Source organism: Hermetia illucens, chromosome 3 (assembly GCF_905115235.1).
Source record: "Hermetia illucens chromosome 3, iHerIll2.2.curated.20191125, whole genome shotgun sequence".
NCBI lineage: Eukaryota > Metazoa > Arthropoda > Insecta > Diptera > Stratiomyidae > Hermetia > Hermetia illucens.
Genome location: NC_051851.1, coordinates 102,517,346 through 102,535,244, shown reverse-complemented (window position 1 = coordinate 102,535,244; position 17,899 = coordinate 102,517,346). Strand labels below are relative to the sequence as shown.

At 44.4% G+C, this 17,899-nt stretch overlaps 1 protein-coding gene across 1 annotated transcript in view; it reads left to right on the top strand.

Annotated features, from left to right (window-relative positions):
* Nucleotides 1–356: 356 nt before the first annotated feature.
* LOC119651558 (carboxypeptidase N subunit 2) overlaps nucleotides 357–17,899 on the top strand; it is a 69,793-nt gene continuing 52,250 nt past the window's right edge. Inside the window, exon 1 of the mRNA XM_038055192.1 lies at nucleotides 357–1,067. The gene's annotated coding sequence lies outside the window, so the exon portion shown is untranslated. The remainder of the gene's footprint in view (nucleotides 1,068–17,899) is intronic.

Here is a 17,899-nt window from a genome sequence, read left to right as displayed (position 1 = left end):
CTACTGTACCATGCCCAAATGTCTAATTCTACTATACGTTACAACAATAATCACCGGTTCTACTGGCTCATTGAATATACAGTATTCAAAGAGCAGATCCATATGTAAGGCATAAGTGATCGAACACTATTAGTGTTACTATTATTTCTACCCCACCCCCCCAATAGCTTATTGGCTCAAGTTGGTTCTCTTCAGCGGTTCGCGCCAGCCTGGAAGCACCTGAACACATTGGAATACCTAATATTGTTATATCTTGGTTGCCAGAATTCACTCTCAGATGTATTGATCGAGTAATAGAGGGTCAAATAGTCTCCAGCGGCTGCAGTTCTGTATTCTCACTGCTAGACGTTAGCTCGCCGCCAAGTCGGCTCTTCCTAACTCACTAGTCTTCATTTGTGGAACCGGTCTCCGTGCATTGATTCAAGTCTGCGTATGAGAAACCTTCGTTGATTTCGTATTGATTCCATCGTGCCCAGCAAGTACGGTTTGAAATCATAAGTGAACAAAACCGTTTAGTGCTTGGGTTTCCCATCACCAATGCTACTTTTCGCGTGTCCTGTTTCATCTGAAATTTCCATATTGCGACAATTCAGTTTGTTCCGTCTTACATACATATGACTGCAGTGTAAAGTTCGTGCGTAGTGCGCTGTAATTCATGTTCTTACTCGTATGTACATATGTTGATAAATGAAGGTTCCGAACTGTCTTTGTTTCGTGTAGTGAATTAGGTGAGCCTGGAAGCACGTTCATTGTTACCACCTAATTACTGGTGGGTCAGGGAGAAAACGAAGAATTGAGCTTCTTTAGTTTACATGGAAAACAGTTGTGAGTCATGGTTCATGCCCGTAAGATGTACCTCTAGAAGTCGATTGGAGCTTCCAGTATGTGGGATACCTGAAGTATTATAATTACAATATGGACAAAACAACGAATCGCGATCGACAATGATTGATTCATTCTCATATTTGCGCCATGCACCTTTATTTGATTTTGCAGTCATCTCATGCAACTTCTATGTATGCGGGGCTGCGGAGTAATTGCGTGGAAAATCTTCGAATGTTCTGTAGGTAAGCCGGCTTTTATCCGATTGCCTCCCTGATTAGTTACGTAAGGTTATCATTAGCAAATAATAATCATTTGCTAAATGGGTTGATCAGAATCGAGCTGTATAATACAAGTGTGCAATTGTCAGTACTGGAGTTAATATTCAAAACAGAGAATGCTAGAATATGCATATTTAGCGACAATTAGTTGTAACATTCACATACCGCACTTGAAAAGTACGGACTGTTCAGGTAATGACAATTCGTTTTCGTCAATCAACCTACCAGTGTTTTTTAAGCAAATTGAATCCTTTCGATGAAACGAAATTTAACTTAAAAATGCCGGCCGATTGCGGGGGAAAATCCGTCAAAAACCTCCGCAACATTGCGGGATAGTTTACTGGTTTGGACGTCTCTAACGCGGAAGCATGTACATGTTCTGCGCATGTCATTAGGGTTTTGTGTTTACACAAATTAAAATCAGTACAATGTCTACCTGTCCGTCTGTCTATCTCTCACACACAACCCGAGACGTACAGCCTACCTTCATCCAGACCGAGCAGGCGGCGCGAGATCTTGGGCTGCACATTAATGAAGGCAAGACGAAGTACATGGTGACAACGTCTGCACCAAAACTAAAAGAACGAACAATATCGAATCGCACTGGTCAAACGAAAATAATGAAGATAGGAGACTACAACTTTGAGACCGTTGAAAATTTCTCCTATCTAGAGTCGAAAATCACAACCAATAACAGCGATGACGATGAAATCCCCGCACGGTTGTTGGCTGCCAAAAGAGCCTAGGTCAGGACGCCACACAGCTTTTAGGGATATCAAATTGGTGGCGTGTCTGGAGTTCCTCATTAAGGCAGGCCTAGACTGGACACCGGTTCTTGCGCCGTTGATGATGATGAAGACATGTATGATGTCATCGCCATATAAAGTGGACTTATATGTACGGTAGGGTCGTGGGAACGTCTTAGCTTTCACTTTTTGACTTGTTTTAGCTATTTGCTTTTCAGTGTGTTTAATATAATAAACAAGTGTGTACCAGGTTAACAACGGATTTTAATTTACGTACATAACATATATATGTATGCTTTTGTACACGGAGTGAAGTGGAAATGCGTGAAGATGTGCCACACCAATTTAGATACTGCGAACGCTCACGCATACAGTGAGTTACATCCTGTTATATCCAATTTAAGGGGAGGTCCCCATACATGCAAAAGGAGGTTGTACATTTTTTTGACCAAATATAGTCATGTGGGGTATGAAATGAAAAGTCTCGGTTAGTACTTTCCGAAACTGGTCTTAATTTTGGCATTTGTTGGAAATGCAAGGAGTTCGGGGGGTTGAAAGTGATCATTTATTTAACGGGGCCATTTTCAGAAACTGCCTAACCGAAAAATCTGAAAAAAGTCAAGAGGTTGCCAATGTGTGGTTGCTAGGTTCCGAAAAACCTTCCAAACCGATATCCTTTCAAATAAAATTAATAATAGTTTATTACTGTAATTTTCAGTAATTGGCTACAGAACCCCCTTAAGTTCATCCTAATACCACGAAAGCAAAGTAGGCTATAGTATGGAGCTTGACTCTGCCAAGTTTGGTAGAAATCGCACTATTACTAACAAAGTTATAATACGTCAAAGTTGTCACTTCTTTGGAAATTCTAGATTTTGAATGTCAATATCACCCGAAAGTGAATATTACGTGTTACGTACTATTGAGGCAAATTCACACTGAAATGTCTTTATAAAAAAAATACACTAAACCTTTCATACCTGAAGCGTCCAGCTTCCGGTTTCCCGACTTGTTTAATTACTAAGAATTCCAAAGAGTTGTTGCAAAAGTTAAATTAATATAAAAACAAAATACCAATAAATTCGACTACCATTCTAAGTGTTAAAGTAACAACGTAACTTACTAAAATCATCATAACCTGAAACACTCGAAACTCCTCCCTGCTTATAATAAAAGACGACTAAAAGGGATAGAAATTTGTGGGTTAACTACCTGCAAATTTCGAAACTTTACTGCTACCGAAACGTCAATGCCTTGGATAGCAGTTGACCTCACGCTTAAGGGGATCATCCCGTGTGAACACCGTTTTTTAAGGTTTTGTGTAAAACAAAACCTCATTAAAATTGATTCAATGTCTGTCTGTCTGTCTGTCACACGCATTTTTCTTCAAAACGGCTAAACCGATCCAAACGAAATTTGGTGGACAGATGGGAACTATGAAATCCCATGCATACAGTGAGTCGCATAAATTTAGGTGGAGTTTAAAGGGGGGCTCCCCATACATGCAAAGGGGGGATTCAAAATTTTTTTTCACCGGATATAATTGTGTAGGGTATCAAATGAAAGGTCTCGATTTGTACTTTTCGAAACTGATATTAGTTTTGGCATAAATTGCAAAGTGCATGAGTAATGAAATATTAAAGTCGCATTTATGAAGAATCGACTTATCTGCAGCAATTTTTAAGATATTGTGTAAAACACTTATGTGAAATCTAATCTTCGAGAGATGTCCTATTCCGGTGTCTGCTCAAAAAATTTACTAATAGTATATTATCAACTTTTAGAAATTGACTAAAAAACTCCCCTTAAGTTCATTCTAAGTGTACCAAATTTTGCACCGTCATAGAGGACGTGCATACACATGCCAAGTTTCATGAAAATCAAACTATTATTGGGAAAGTTATAGCAGTTCAAACTTATCAATTTCGTCGTAATTAACAGCATCCTAAGCCATACAAATAAGATGCTGACGTCATAATTAACGAGAATAATTGAAATTCGAGTGAAATATTAAAGTTCCATTCAAGAAGAATCTAATTCTCCCTAGCCCTTTTTAAGGTTTTGTGTAAACACAAAACCTTATTAAAATCGGTTTACTGTCTGTCTGTCTGTCTGTCCGTCTGTCTGTCTGTCTGTCTGTCTGTCCGTCACACGCATTTTTCTCGGAGACGGTTGCAGCGATTGACACCAAATTTGGTGGAAAGGTGGGAACTGTGAACGCTCACGCATACAGTAAATTACATCCTTTAATGACGAATTTAAGGGGGGTCCCCATACATGCAAAAGGGGGGTGTAAATTTTTTTTTCATCAAATATAGTTATGTGGGGTATCAAATTAAAGGTCTCGATTAGTACTTTTCAAAGCCGGTATTAGTTTTGACATTCGTTGGAAGGGTGGGGAGCGCGGGGGGTTGAAAGTGATCACTTCTTTAAGGGGGCCATTCTCAGAAACTACCAAACCGAAAAATCTGAAAAAAATCAGGAGGCTGCCACTATATGGTGCCTGGGCTCCGAAATACCTTCCATGCCGATATCTGTTTAAATAAAGTTAATAATAGTATATTACTAAATTTTTTTGTAACCCCCCTTAAGTGCATCCTAGTACCATTCTGCAGTGATACAGGCTATAATATAGAGCATGATCTTACCAAGTTTGGTGGAAATCGCACTATTACTAACAAAGTTATAATACCTCAAATTTGTTGCTTCTTTGAAAATTGAAGACTATGAATGTCAATATCACCCGAAAGTGGATACTCTCACATAATATATGGATATATTACGTGCTACGCACTAAGAAATACACAAAACCTTTCGTACCTGAAACGTCCAGCTTCCGGTTTCTCGACTTGTTCTTTATTAAAAATTTTTTGGGAAGAACTGGGTAAAGATGCAAATACGAATTTTTCACCATAGATGTGTTAATTTCTTGAGCGTGCATAGTAATTTTTCCAGCCTGATCGCATAGTTAATTATTGAAATACAGAGCAATTTATACACCCATCTCCAAAAAAGGTGTTTTTTAACGTACAGACTTAACTACAGTCCGCAAACTAGGATTATTAAAAAATATTAAAAGCTAAATTTTTGGTACCGTGTTAAACTTTTTTTTGTAAATTTTGGTGTTTTTTCACGGCTTTTTCAATGAATAAAAAACACTACTGAATGAATCGCAATTATCCTAGTTTGCGAACCGTAGACATATTCGTTTTGAGAATGAAGGGGGTCCTAAGTCCGCATCAACTTAATGCAGGACCGGACCAATTGAGGAGCAACTTACTCCTTCTTTTCTGGTCCACGGACCCTTCGCAGGGCTTGCACCCAAACTTTTTTAAAAAAAGTCAAGCGACGGCGGCTTTACGGTTTCTTACCAGGGCAGAGGCAATCGTCCGCCGTCGCTTGACTTTTTTTAAAAAAGTTTGGGTGCAAGCCCTGCGAGGGGTCCGTGGACCAGAAAAGAAGGAGTAAGTTGCTCCTCAATTGGTCCGGTCCTGCATTAAGTTGATGCGGACTTAGGACCCCCTTCATTCTCAAAACGAATATTTCAGCCCTGGCCAGCTTTGGTCAATAAGGCGGATTTGCGCTCAATATAATTCGTAGGCATGTCGTGTTTTACGAATTATATAAAGGAGCATTCAACATCTGCGAGCCGCTACGGTCACGCTGCTCCCAGGGCAGAGGTGAGGCAGCGTCTGACGATTTGCCTCTGCCCTGGTAAGAAACCGTAAAGCCGCCGTCGCTTGACTTTTTTTCGTAGACATATGTTCGGAATGAGTCGTGAAAATTTCAAAGAATTTCGTTTGATCGATTTTGGGTTATGGTGGCAGCCGATTTTCAATATGCGGTTTTGAGGAAAACGGATTCAAAAAGCAGAAGGTGATTTTTAGCCGTAAAACCCTAACTGACCATTAATCTCCTATAGCTAGTCCATAAACCTTAGGTTTCTTGACATGTCTTCAATTCTTGTCTTTTAGCGAAGTCATTCGGACCGATAAATACGAGCATTATTACGGCGATCGGCCTAAATGTGGCATGTGACTTATCACGTGTTTCTTTTTTTTTTTGTGGGGTAGGGTAAGTGAATGCATTTACGCACACAGTGTTGGACTCCCGATTCGGTATGTCGTCGGAATACCAACTAAACACCTCCCCATCGTCAGAGAGCTAGCGTGGAACCGTTTGTCACATTACTTCGGGCTAGTCCCCGAACTCTCCCGCCTTGCGGAGCCTTTAAATCAGGGAATTCCTTTCACCAACGGAAGGGGGGAGGAGGAAGGGAACTGTCAGTTCAAGGAACCCCTGCCATCCGGCTCCTCCACCGGTCGAGTTCTATCTTCTTAGCAACGAGAAGGGCCCGAACGTAATGGGCAACACGGTTCCACCTGTCAGCAGTCCTCAGCATATCTACGACAATGTTGTCTGGAGAGAGATCCCCTGTGTTTAAATAGAGCTGCTGACGAACCCCCCCTGTTTAAAAATCTCAACCACGCTGATACTCTGTTTAAAAATGTGCTGGCATCCAAGATTTTGTTGTTCCTAACAGTTCTCAATATAATCCCCGAGCATCAATTCGGATTCTGAAAACCAACCAACCAACAACATCAAACCGCACTGATCAAACGGGAAGAATAAAGATAGGAGACTACAACTTTGAGACCGTTGATAATTTCTCCTATCTAGGGTCGAAAATCACAACCGATAACAGCCACGATGATGAAATCCGCGCACGGTTGTTATCAGCCAACAGAGCCTATTTCTGCTTACAAAAACTGTTCCGCTCGAAACCTCTCACAATAGGGTCAAAGCCCTTACTGAACAAGACAATGATCTTGCCAGTCCTTATGTATTCCGTCGGGTTGTGGATAAAACCCCGCTCAATAGGTTACGATGGGCGGGTCACTTAATCCGTATGGATGGGGATGATCCCACCCGGAAAGTCTATACGGGCAATCTGTATGGTACAAAAAGAAGACGAGGCAGACCCTGCCTGAGATGGAGCGATGGCGTAGGTCAGGACGCCAGACAGCTTTTAGGGATATTGAATTGGTGGACCTCGGCGCAAAACCGAGATGGCTGGAGTTCCTTATTATGGCAGGCCTAGACCGGATACCGGTTCTTGCGCCGTTGATGATGAGAAGCATGGTAGGTATCTTTGCGGCAATATGGTAAGCTTTCAACGAAAAGAAATGTTGCTCCACCGTTTTCTCGACATTGTCCAGCCTTTTGACAGAGTATGGCACAAAGGTATATTCTATGAAATTAGAATACTCCTACCGATATAAAGGTATCATATTTTGAAATTCTAACCGGATGACTCAGTGGTTAGAGCGGTAGGCTGCCGTAGTGGAAGGTCGCGGTCCAAATTTTACTGGTGGCAGGGAGGTTTGTAACGTGACTGTATGTCGCATGCCAGCCGACTCAGCTGTGAAGGTGTACTTGAGTCAAGTCAGAGTCATAATCACGGGCGAGTGCAATGCTGACCACATTGCCTTCTACATTATGCCGTGGACCTGTAGTGTATCGTTATAGTCTTGATTGAAGTGCTAGAAAACACTTCAAGGCCCTGATCTAATTGGATTGTGACGTCAATTATTATTATTGTTATTATCATATCAAAGATCGGTCGTCCCGATTGAAATAGAGACGCTTCACATCCAAAGACCATTCTATCAAAGCAGATCTGGTACATGTTTCCGACATGCCAGTTAACGATAACCTGCTTATACATATCTACAGTTTGCGAACGACACGACGACATCCTCTATTCTCACAATGTCGACATCCTTTACCCTCACAACAACCCTGAGGATGCCTCTTGATACTGATGAGCCTTGGAATTCTATCTCAAAAAGCCTGAGCAACGGCAAATGACATGGGAAATTCGCGCCAACGAAAGCAAAAGCTGTCATGGTACATTCACTCTAAATCAGAACCATCGTTAAATGGAATCAATATTCCACAAAGTGACATATTTCACAAAATGGCAATGTCAGATAGCTTCCTCTTCGATCGGCATCCTATTTGGAGAAGACACATCGAAGCCTAATTATCGCAATTAAAACTAAAACTAAGAAGTTTCTACTGGCTAATCAACCGAAATTCTAACGTTCATTAGTTAAACCCATTTGAATATATGGAATTGAATTATGAAGTGTAACGAAAACTGAAACTGCCCCATCCAAAGTAGTTGAAAATCCTACAAATAATAGTGCATGCACCTTGGTTCATCAGCAACATTAACTTACATCGAGATCTAAATGCTCCTCTCTAGCTGACGAAATGCTTTGTCAAGTTAGCATCGGGAAAAACTCAAAGAGCGTCCAAATATTCTTGCCAGGAAATTATTACACTGCGGATGCATAGATGAAGATCGATCTAATAATAGTAATGTGTATTTACATTAGTATATATTACATTGTTTCACATGAAATGGCTGTTTCCGAACGTGGCGAAAGTTAGTCACGTTTAGTGAATGAAGGCTAATCCAAGATGGTGGATGTTATATATCAAATTAAAGCAAGAATGATGTTTTATATAATTCATGCGTAATTTCGTTTGCCAGTTTCTTTCAAGGTGTATCGTAAGCAATTACCGAAAAAAAAGAATCGCAGTCAAATCAGGGCAGCAGACATAAACATTTGTCTGTATGATGTCTGAGACAGACACAAACATTTGTCTGATAATGACTGCACTTAGTGAAATTTACTTGCAACCACGTTGTGAATAATTAAGTTGAAATCATAATTCTAAGTTGCAAGAATATTTCACACAACGACCAAAACGTGATCAGTATTTATCCGGGAGTTTATAAACAGCTCTTATTTGATTAGATATTCTAGTTCCTCTGACTGATGGGGAATATCGTTTGCTTCATATCATCACCATTACCAAGCATCGAAAATCATTACCATTAATATTATTCCTACAAACACATGTCAGGTTCAAATCATAAAAATGTACATGCTATCAAACCGCGAGCAATCGCGAATGATTACATAATTATGATCGCGTGATCGCGTGATTACATGATTATGTGATTACAATCATAATCACGAGAGTGCGATTGTGGCGCGGCAGGATTCGCAGCATTCGAAATTTATTTCGAATGTTGCGAATGCGAACGAATAGATGGCGCGGATCTATCCACTTTGCGGAGCTCGCCACGAGAGTGGAGGACCGGCGAGAAAAGTGTGCCATGAGTTAGGGGCAGAAAAGAAACACATGAAGCGAGAGTCTCTTCTGCCTCTAACGAGCAAACAGTCACAGTCCCACAAATTATTTAATATAGTCTAATGGTTAAATCTATCGAGTATTGGTTGTAAAAACCCAGTCTATGTTCCGGTGTACCTAAAGGTGTGGTTTGCAAAGAAATTAATATTAAAGTTAAATTGCTGACCCCGAAGAGCACAAAGCCCTAGTACTATCAGTATCCAAAGTGAAGAAAGAGAGGCTGGACCCTCACCTGTAAACATAACTATTGAACAACCTGGGCAGCCGATACCTCAGATGACTCGTTCTGTTCCTCTGATCTCGAGCGCGTTTTATCAAGTTAACCAAACATCAGCATCGCAGCCCCAAACGCCAGCACCGCAGCGCCAGACGTTAGCATCACTGCCGCAGCCACCATCGTTGCCGCCGCAGCCGCAGCCATCACCATCTCAAACGTAGCTGACACCAGCATTATTGCCGCATCAGAAATTCAACGAGCGCGACCACCTTTCAACATTGGCAGCAGCAACTTAGGTTATAGATTATTTGGCAATCAATCGTCAAATTTAATTGTTAAAAGTTAAAATTGTGATAATATTTCAATAATAATAATTGAAAATCGCTGCAAGAGACGGCGTTAGGTGTTTCACATCGCGGGTTCTCCGTTTCCTTGGTGGTGTTTTTGGTCTGCACTGGAGAGCGTCCGCTTCGGTCGTAATTTCTCTGTTCGTGTGTGCATTTGTGGGTGCGGCCTGCCGTGTCGGAGCAAAATTCACCGCGTTTCATCATAAACTCACCGCGTGTTCATTGAAAACTATTACTTTTTTTTTTTGTTGTTACTCGAGATGTCGTTTGACAGTAAAGACGCGGCAGGTCCATCGGACCCGCAAGTGACCGCCCTCACCGTACGCGTTCCTCCGTTTTGGCGGCGGAACCCGGAGCTGTGGTTCGTGCATTTGGAAGCGCAGTTCCAAATGTCCGGCATCACATCGGACGCGACCCGCTTCAACTACGCGGTGGTCGGCCTGGACAAGGAGTCCATTCTTCTGGTGTCCGACGTAGTGAAGTCGGCATCGTACACACAGCTCAAGAGCGAGTTGATCAGGCGCCTGTCGGCAAGCGAGTCGGCAAAATTAGACCACTTGCTGGCGGGTTTAACGTTGGGTGATCGAACTCCCAGCCAATTGCTTCGCGAAATGAGGCAATTGGGTGGGAGCAAGATTGGCGATGACCTGATCAAGTCGCTCTGACTGCGACGGCTCCCGGAGGGCACCCAGGCGATCCTCGCTTGCGTCTCCGGTTCCTTGGAGGAACCGGCAGCGACGGCCGACCAGGTGCAGGAGGTGTACGTATGCCCAACCTTGGCGGCCGTTCAACCACCGTCGGATGAGGTGGGTGACTTGAGGCGCGAGATAGCCGCTTTAACAGCCAGTGTGGCCGAGATGCGGGCGACGTTGGACGCTCAGCGTTCGGACGCCAGATCGCGAGCGCGCTCGCGGTCTGCCACCGGAAAAGGGCGATCAGGTAGCAGGTCGTCAGGACAATCCCCGGACCGAGGGATTTGCTGGTACCACCGCAGATTCGGGGATAAAGCGACAAGATGTACGCTACCGTGTAGATTCGCTCCTACCGCAAAAAACTAGGTCCGCGGGGGGTCTTGGCGACGGCCACCCAGAACGCAGCGCCACGTCGCCTAACTATTTTCGACTCCCTCAGCAGGCGCAGCTACCTCATCGATACTGGTGCGGAGGTTTCGGTTCTTCCCGTACCTCGGCAACATCAACTTTTCCCACAACCGCTCAAACTTGCGGCAGCAAATTCCTCCCGCATAAACACGTACGGGTATAGGCAAGTGGACGTGAGTCTTGGCTTGCGTAGGACGTTTTCGTGGCGTTTCATCCTGGCGGATGTCAGCTTCCCTATACTAGGCGCAGACTTCCTGTGTCACTATGGATTGCTGGTGGACTTGCAAAACAAGTCTCTTATAGATTCCACGACCAACCTTAATTCGTCGGGACAAATGGTATCTCACCCAGGCAATAATCTTTCCGTTCTTTTAGAAGACATTACCGAGTCTCGTGTTCGGGCACTTCTCCAAAAGTTCAGCCAGATTACTACCAAGTGTAGTCTCTCCAAGCCAGTGAAGCACAATGTGCAGCACCACATTATCACTACTGGTTCCCCGATCTTCTCGAAGGTGCGTCCTCTACCATCCCAGAAACTGGCTATTGCATGGAAAGAGTTTGAACAACTCGTTCAACAGGGTATCTGCAGGCCCTCAAACAGGTGTTGGTCTTCCCCACTGCATATGATCCCTAAGCCAAACGGCGAATGGCGCCCATGTGGGGATTACAGAAGGCTAAATGCACAGACTGTTCCTGAACGATATCCAATTCCACTCATCCACGACTTTGCGCATCACCTCGCGAATTGCCGCATCTTTTCGACCTTGGACTTAACCAAGGCTTATCACCAAATCCCAGTAGCTCCTGAAGACATTCCAAAGACGGCAATATGCACACCCTTTGGACTCTTCGAGTTCACCCGGATGACTTTCGGATTGTGCAATGCGGCGCAAACCTTTCAAAGGTTCATTCACTCAGTCCTGCGAAACCTCAAGTTCTGTTTCGTATATTTGGATGATGTTTTGGTCGCTTCTTCCACTGAGTCTGAGCACTTAGCCCATCTCGAGTGCATTTTTCAACGTCTCCTTGAGGCCGGTTTAGTCCTAAACGTTGAGAAATGCAAATTTCTCCAAAAACAAGTGAGATTCCTCGGCCATTTCATTTCCCCTGAAGGAATACAGCCCGACCCAGACAAGGTGCGATAACAAGCTTCCCGCGTCCAAAGACAGTGAGGGAGTTGAGGAGGTTCTTGGGCATGCTAAACTTCTACCGTCGTTTCCTGCCCAAGGCCGCCCATCACCAGTCCATTTTGAATGCGTACTTGTCTGGCCCCAAAACTAAGGACACACGAGAGATCGTGTGGTCTGAAGAGGCTATCTGCGCGTTTGACAAATCCCGTCAACAATTGGCCGACGCTACACTCTTGGCATTCCCTTTGCAAGATGCACCCCTAGCCGTTTTTGTTGATGCCTCTGACATCGCAGTAGGTGCTGCCCTTCACCAAAAGGTGGATCAAGTTTGGCAGCCGTTGAGCTTCTTCTCGAAGCAGTTGAATTCCGCTCAACGGATCTACAGTACCTACGATCGCGAACTGCTCGTCGCGTATTTGAGCATCAAATACTTCCGTTTCTCCCTAGAAGGCAGGCCGTTCACAGTGTTCACGGACCATAAGCCTCTCACGTATGCTTTGAAACAGAAGCCCGACAAAGCGTCCCCTCGTCAGCTTCGTCATCTGAGCTTTATAAGCCAGTTTACGTCAGACATCCAGCACGTATCCGGCAAGGACAACATAGTTGCTGACGCTTTGTCTCGTGTCTCCGAGGTTAACATCCCCGCCTCACTCGATTTCTCGGCTATTGCCAAGGCGCAGGAGGATGACGCAGCATTTCGGGAGTTGCCCATCTTCGGCTCAAACCTCTCTCTCTGCTGCGAAGACTCGGAAAAGGGACCTCGGCCATACATTCCGGCCACATTTCGCAAGGAAGTGTTCCACGCAGTTCACGACTTGGCGCATCCCGGCATCAGGACAACAAACCGGTTAGTCACCGGAAAATACTTCTGGCCCTCCATGAACCAGAGAGTGCATCGCATGCCAAAAGTGTAAAGTCTCCAGGCATGTAAGGAAAGAAGTGGGCTCATTCCCCCGCACTACCAAGCGTTTCCACACGATACACCTCGACATAGTAGGGCCTTTGCGAGACTCGCACGGTTATAGGTATTGTCTCACAATCATCGACAGGTTTACGCGGTGGCCTGAGGCAATACCTCTGAAAGACATTACGGCGCAATCATGTGCCGAAGCCCTCTTTCGAGAGTGGATACCTCGCTTTGGGGTCCCTGCAGTGGTCATCACTGACCAGGGAATGCAATTTGAGTCCACTCTTTTCTCCGAGTTAGGCAAACTCCTTGGTTTTAAACGCCAGCGGACTACTGCATACCACCCGCAATCCAATGGGATGCTAGAACGTTGGCACCGGACGCTGAAAGCCGCCATTATGGCACGTGACGATCCGTCCTGGTCTCAAGTCATGCCTCTCGTCCTACTCGGCCTACGTACAACCCGACGAGAGGAATTTGCTGCCAGCCCCGCAGAGCTGGTATACGGGGAGAACCCAAGACTCCCAAGCGATCCGGTCTTCGACAAGAGATCGGGTCTCACGGAGTCGGGGTTGGTGCGTCTGCTGAGGGACAATCTCCGACGCATCAAAGCGCCACCACCCACTCGACACTCGTCCATACCTGCTTGTTCGCCCAAGGAACTGGACACATGCACGCACGTGCTGATCAGGACGGATGCCGTCCGGAAGCCGCTGCAGCCTCCATATGAGGGCCCGTACCGCGTTCTCGAGCGGGGAGAACATTTCTTCCAGCTCGAGATCGGTGGACACAGGAAGGCGGTCTCTCTGTCCAGGCTGAAACCCGTGTCCGCCCCGAAGCAGCGTCGTGTCCGTTTTGTGGATTGACGGCGAACGAAGTTCCGGGGTCAGTCGCCGAAACCCCTAGGTTTCATCTGGGGGCGGAGTGATGTGGCGCGGCAGGATTCGCAGCATTCGAAATTTATTTCGAATGTTGCGAATGCGAACGAATAGATGGCGCAGATCTATCCACTTTGCGGAGCTCGCCACGGGAGTGGAGGACCGGCGAGAAAAGTTTGCCATGAGTTAGGGGCAGAAAAGAAACACATGCAGCGAGAGTCTCTTCGGCCTCTAACGAGCAAACAGTCACAGTCCCACAAATTATTTAATAAAGTCTAATGGTTAAATCTATCGAGTATTGATTGTAAAAACCCAGTCTATGTTCCGGTGTACCTAAAGGTGTGGTTTGCAAAGAAATTAATATTAAACGATTATGATTACAATCATCCGATTATGAAATTCGTAATCATAATCACGCAATTATGATTATGATTTTGTCCAACTCTGCTCCCTGGTGGCAGCCTATCGTTTTTACTTTCGTCAACACTCAGAAATCTCTGCGTTAGCATAGCGTAGACCACTCAGTTAAGGTATTCTCGATACTAGTTCTTATTTTTGAAGTCAAGGATTATAGAGCAAACCAACTTGTGGACTCCAATAAGTTCATTGAGCCTTGTCCAGTATATGTTCCTCTCCTCGTATTTGTATTATAGTCTGTTTTTCTGCAATAATAATGATAATCGTTGGCACAACAATCCATATTGGATCAGGGCCTTGAAGTGTGTAAGAGTACTTCATTCAAGACCGTAACGGTACACTACAGGATAGCCTATAGGAGGCAATATGGTCAGCATTGCGCTTACCCGAGAGTCAGGTACTCATTCACAGCTGATTCGACTGGTATCCGACATCCAGCCACGATAACAAATCTCTCTGCCTCCAGTGAGATTTGAACCCCGACCTTCCGCTACGACAGCTCAATGCCCTAACCACTTGAGCCATTAGTTTGCCTGCAATAGTCGGCCTAAATTCTATGTAATGAGGGGCTGACAGTGAGAATTCGTCTAGCACACTACAGCCTCTAATCAATCCAAACATCTTTGAAGTGCAAATTGTTAAAACCTTGACAGCAGACCAGCTAAGTTGATGAAAATATATAGCTTCTCTCCTGAAGGGATGCATTTGAGACTCCTTCAACAAATATGTTGAGAATTCGCATCACAATCTATTAAGAGTTCAAGACCACTTGATTCTGTATTTCTCCGCGTGGGCCGAGGCTACAGATAATCATAGGGTAAATAAGCAAAGGTAACCATAGCATGGCTGCCTTTAACAATTTTGACCTCCAGACGAACTCGATCTTGTAGAACGTTCATTGTAAAAGTTCCTAGTCCCCTAAAGTTATCCATTGCCATAGATTTTGTTAAGTCCGGGTAAATTTCTAAAATATGGAAATATACTATTATTCACTTTATTTGTGCAGATATCGGAACCGGATATATTTTGAGGCCTAGATTTCGTAGAGATGCTTCACTGTGATTTTTTTCAGATTTTTCGGTTGGTTAGGTTCTGAGAACGAGACCTGTTACACTTTTTGGGGGTCATATTTTGAGCCCCCACTCCTCTATGTTTCACCCAATGTCAAATATGGAACCAGGAAAGTACTAATTGAGACCCCACATGACTACATTCTGTGAAAAAAAAATTTGCACCCTCCATTCACATGTATGGGGAGCCCCCCTTAAACTTAACACAAGATAGCGCCACTTACTGCATGTAAAGGGAACACTAGATTACATACTTTTACTAATTTTCACAACAATCGGTCTAGCCGTTTCCGAATAAATCTAGTGTGACAAACAGACAGACAGACATGTTCGCTGAGTTGTTCGAAGCGTGCATGTCCGAAGGAATATTTCCGGCGGCCTGGAAGCGACAGAAGTTGGTACTTCTGCCTAAGTCTGGTAAACCTCCAGGTGAACCATCGTCATACCGACCCATATGCCTTTTGGACACGGTGGGGAAAATGTTGCAGCGGGTAATCTATAATAGATTACTCCCGGTTGTTGAGAGCCAAGGCGGGCTTTCAGATCGGCAGTATGGGTTCCGAAAAGCCAGATCAACCATTGATGCCATCAAATTGGTTACTGGCCTGGCCGAAGATGCAATTCACGGAAAGGGTAGTACCAGCAAATATTGCGTGGTAGTAACCCTGGACGGGAAAAATGCATTCAATTCGGCCAATTGGAATCTAATACGCAAATCCCTAGCGAAGGTTGGTATTCCCACCTATCTCGCTGCTATCGTCGATAGTTACTTAATTGAAAGGAGGCTCTGGTACATATGACACTGATGACGGATCTCAGGAGCATGTTGTTTCCGCGAGTGTCCCACAGGGCTCCGTATTGGGCCCATTACTGTGGAACATCATGTACAACGATGTTCTTAATCTTCCCCTTCCGGAGGAAGCCACAGTGGTGGGTTACGCTGACGACATAGCACTGATTGTTGTCGCAAAGCATCTTGAAGATGCTGAGTTATACTCAAGTGAGGCAATCAGTGCTGTCAAATGCTGGTTGGAGAGTTCTGGTTTGACGCTTGCGGAGGAAAAAACAGGAGCGGTCCTCATCACGAAACGCCGGAAGCGAAATTACGCCTGTGTTAGAATCGGGAATCATATCATCACTTCCAAGCCGACCATCAAATACTTGGGGGTGGTGATAGACAGGAAGCTCAGCTATAAGCAACACGTACAGTATGTTTGTGATAAATCATCCACTGCTAGTATGGCCCTGGCCAGGATGATGCCGAACGTGGGAGGGCCACGGCATACCTCTAGGTTGCTTATAGCCAGGGTGGTGGCCTCAATCATGCTCTATGCGACCCCAGTTTGGAGCGAGGCATGTCAGTTAACACTAACAAACTGAGTGCAGTATACAGGAGAACAGCCTTGAGGGTATGCTCTGCCTTCAGGACTGTCTCAGATGATGCAGCATTCGTCATCTCTGGAATGATGCCGATTGACATCTTGGCAGATGAGATGGCGAGTATATACAATGTGAAGTCAAACTCTCCCTTATTGCAGACGAAGAACACTGAGAGGGAGAGATCCATAAATAGATGGCAAGAGCGGTGGGAACGCTCGGGAAAGGGTCGGTGGACTCACAGGCTCATTCCTGCCATCAAGGAGTGGTTGGAGAGACGACACGGTGAGATTAATTATAATCTCACCCAGTTTCTCACGGGACATGGAGGATATCTCCAATACCTTCACAGGTTTAAATTGGATACCTCACCCGACTGTCCAAATTGTGATGGAGTCCCAGAGGACCCAGAGCATGTATTCTTCCACTGTCCGAGATTTGTGGAAGAAAGGAGGAATCTAGAGGAGACTCTAGGAGAGGTGCTGGTACCAGAAAATCTGGTGCCGAAAATGCTAGCACTTCAAGAGAATTGGGATGCGGTCAACTTCATGATCGCATCTATTGAAGATAAATTGCGAAAGGCAGAGGAAAGGTGAAAAGCACGGTCACGTGCGCCGCGTGTGGCAGAAAGGTGACAAAGCTAGAGTGAGCTGACTCCGCCCCGTGATGTAATACCTTATGGTGGTTCCGCGGAGCAGGGAGGGAGTCGGGGGTGGTTTTAGTGGGTAAAAATTTCCACCTCCTCAAAAAAAAAGACAGACATACAGACACCGTCTCGATTCTAATAAGGTTTTGTTTCACACAAAACGTTAAAAATGAATAAGACATAGGAGCAAATTGAAAGTGTGGGCTGATATTGAATTTAGCGGCATATTCAAGAACAATTTGGTGGAGGATTATTTCGAAGATTTTTCATTTTCATATGCATTTCAATAATAATTTAGTACGGTAGCTCCTTAGAGAGTATGAGGTTTGGTTTCTACGGATTAGAATATTATGTGAGGTTTTTTACAAAATGGGAAAGTGCGCTTTAAAGATTTTAGCAAGAAATGAGTTGGTTTTTTAGAACATTTTCAAGATAATATTTGGTATATTGTCTGGCGTAGAAGATTTATTATTATTTCTGCAGGTAGTGCAAGTTTCAACTTGACTAGATTGGACTGCATTTGTCTGTAAGAAGAACAGCAGCTGAAGGGAAAAAGTTATATAGTTCAAATGGGATAAAGTAAGTGTTTGAATATGTCTAACGACAGTTGTGCCAGGAGATCTTGATCTTGCAAGACAAGGCTTTTTTCGCATAGCCCTCGGTGGGTAATCTGGTACAAGTTGTGGATTTTATTTTTTTATCATCTGTGATATGAGTTTAAGGTGGTTTTC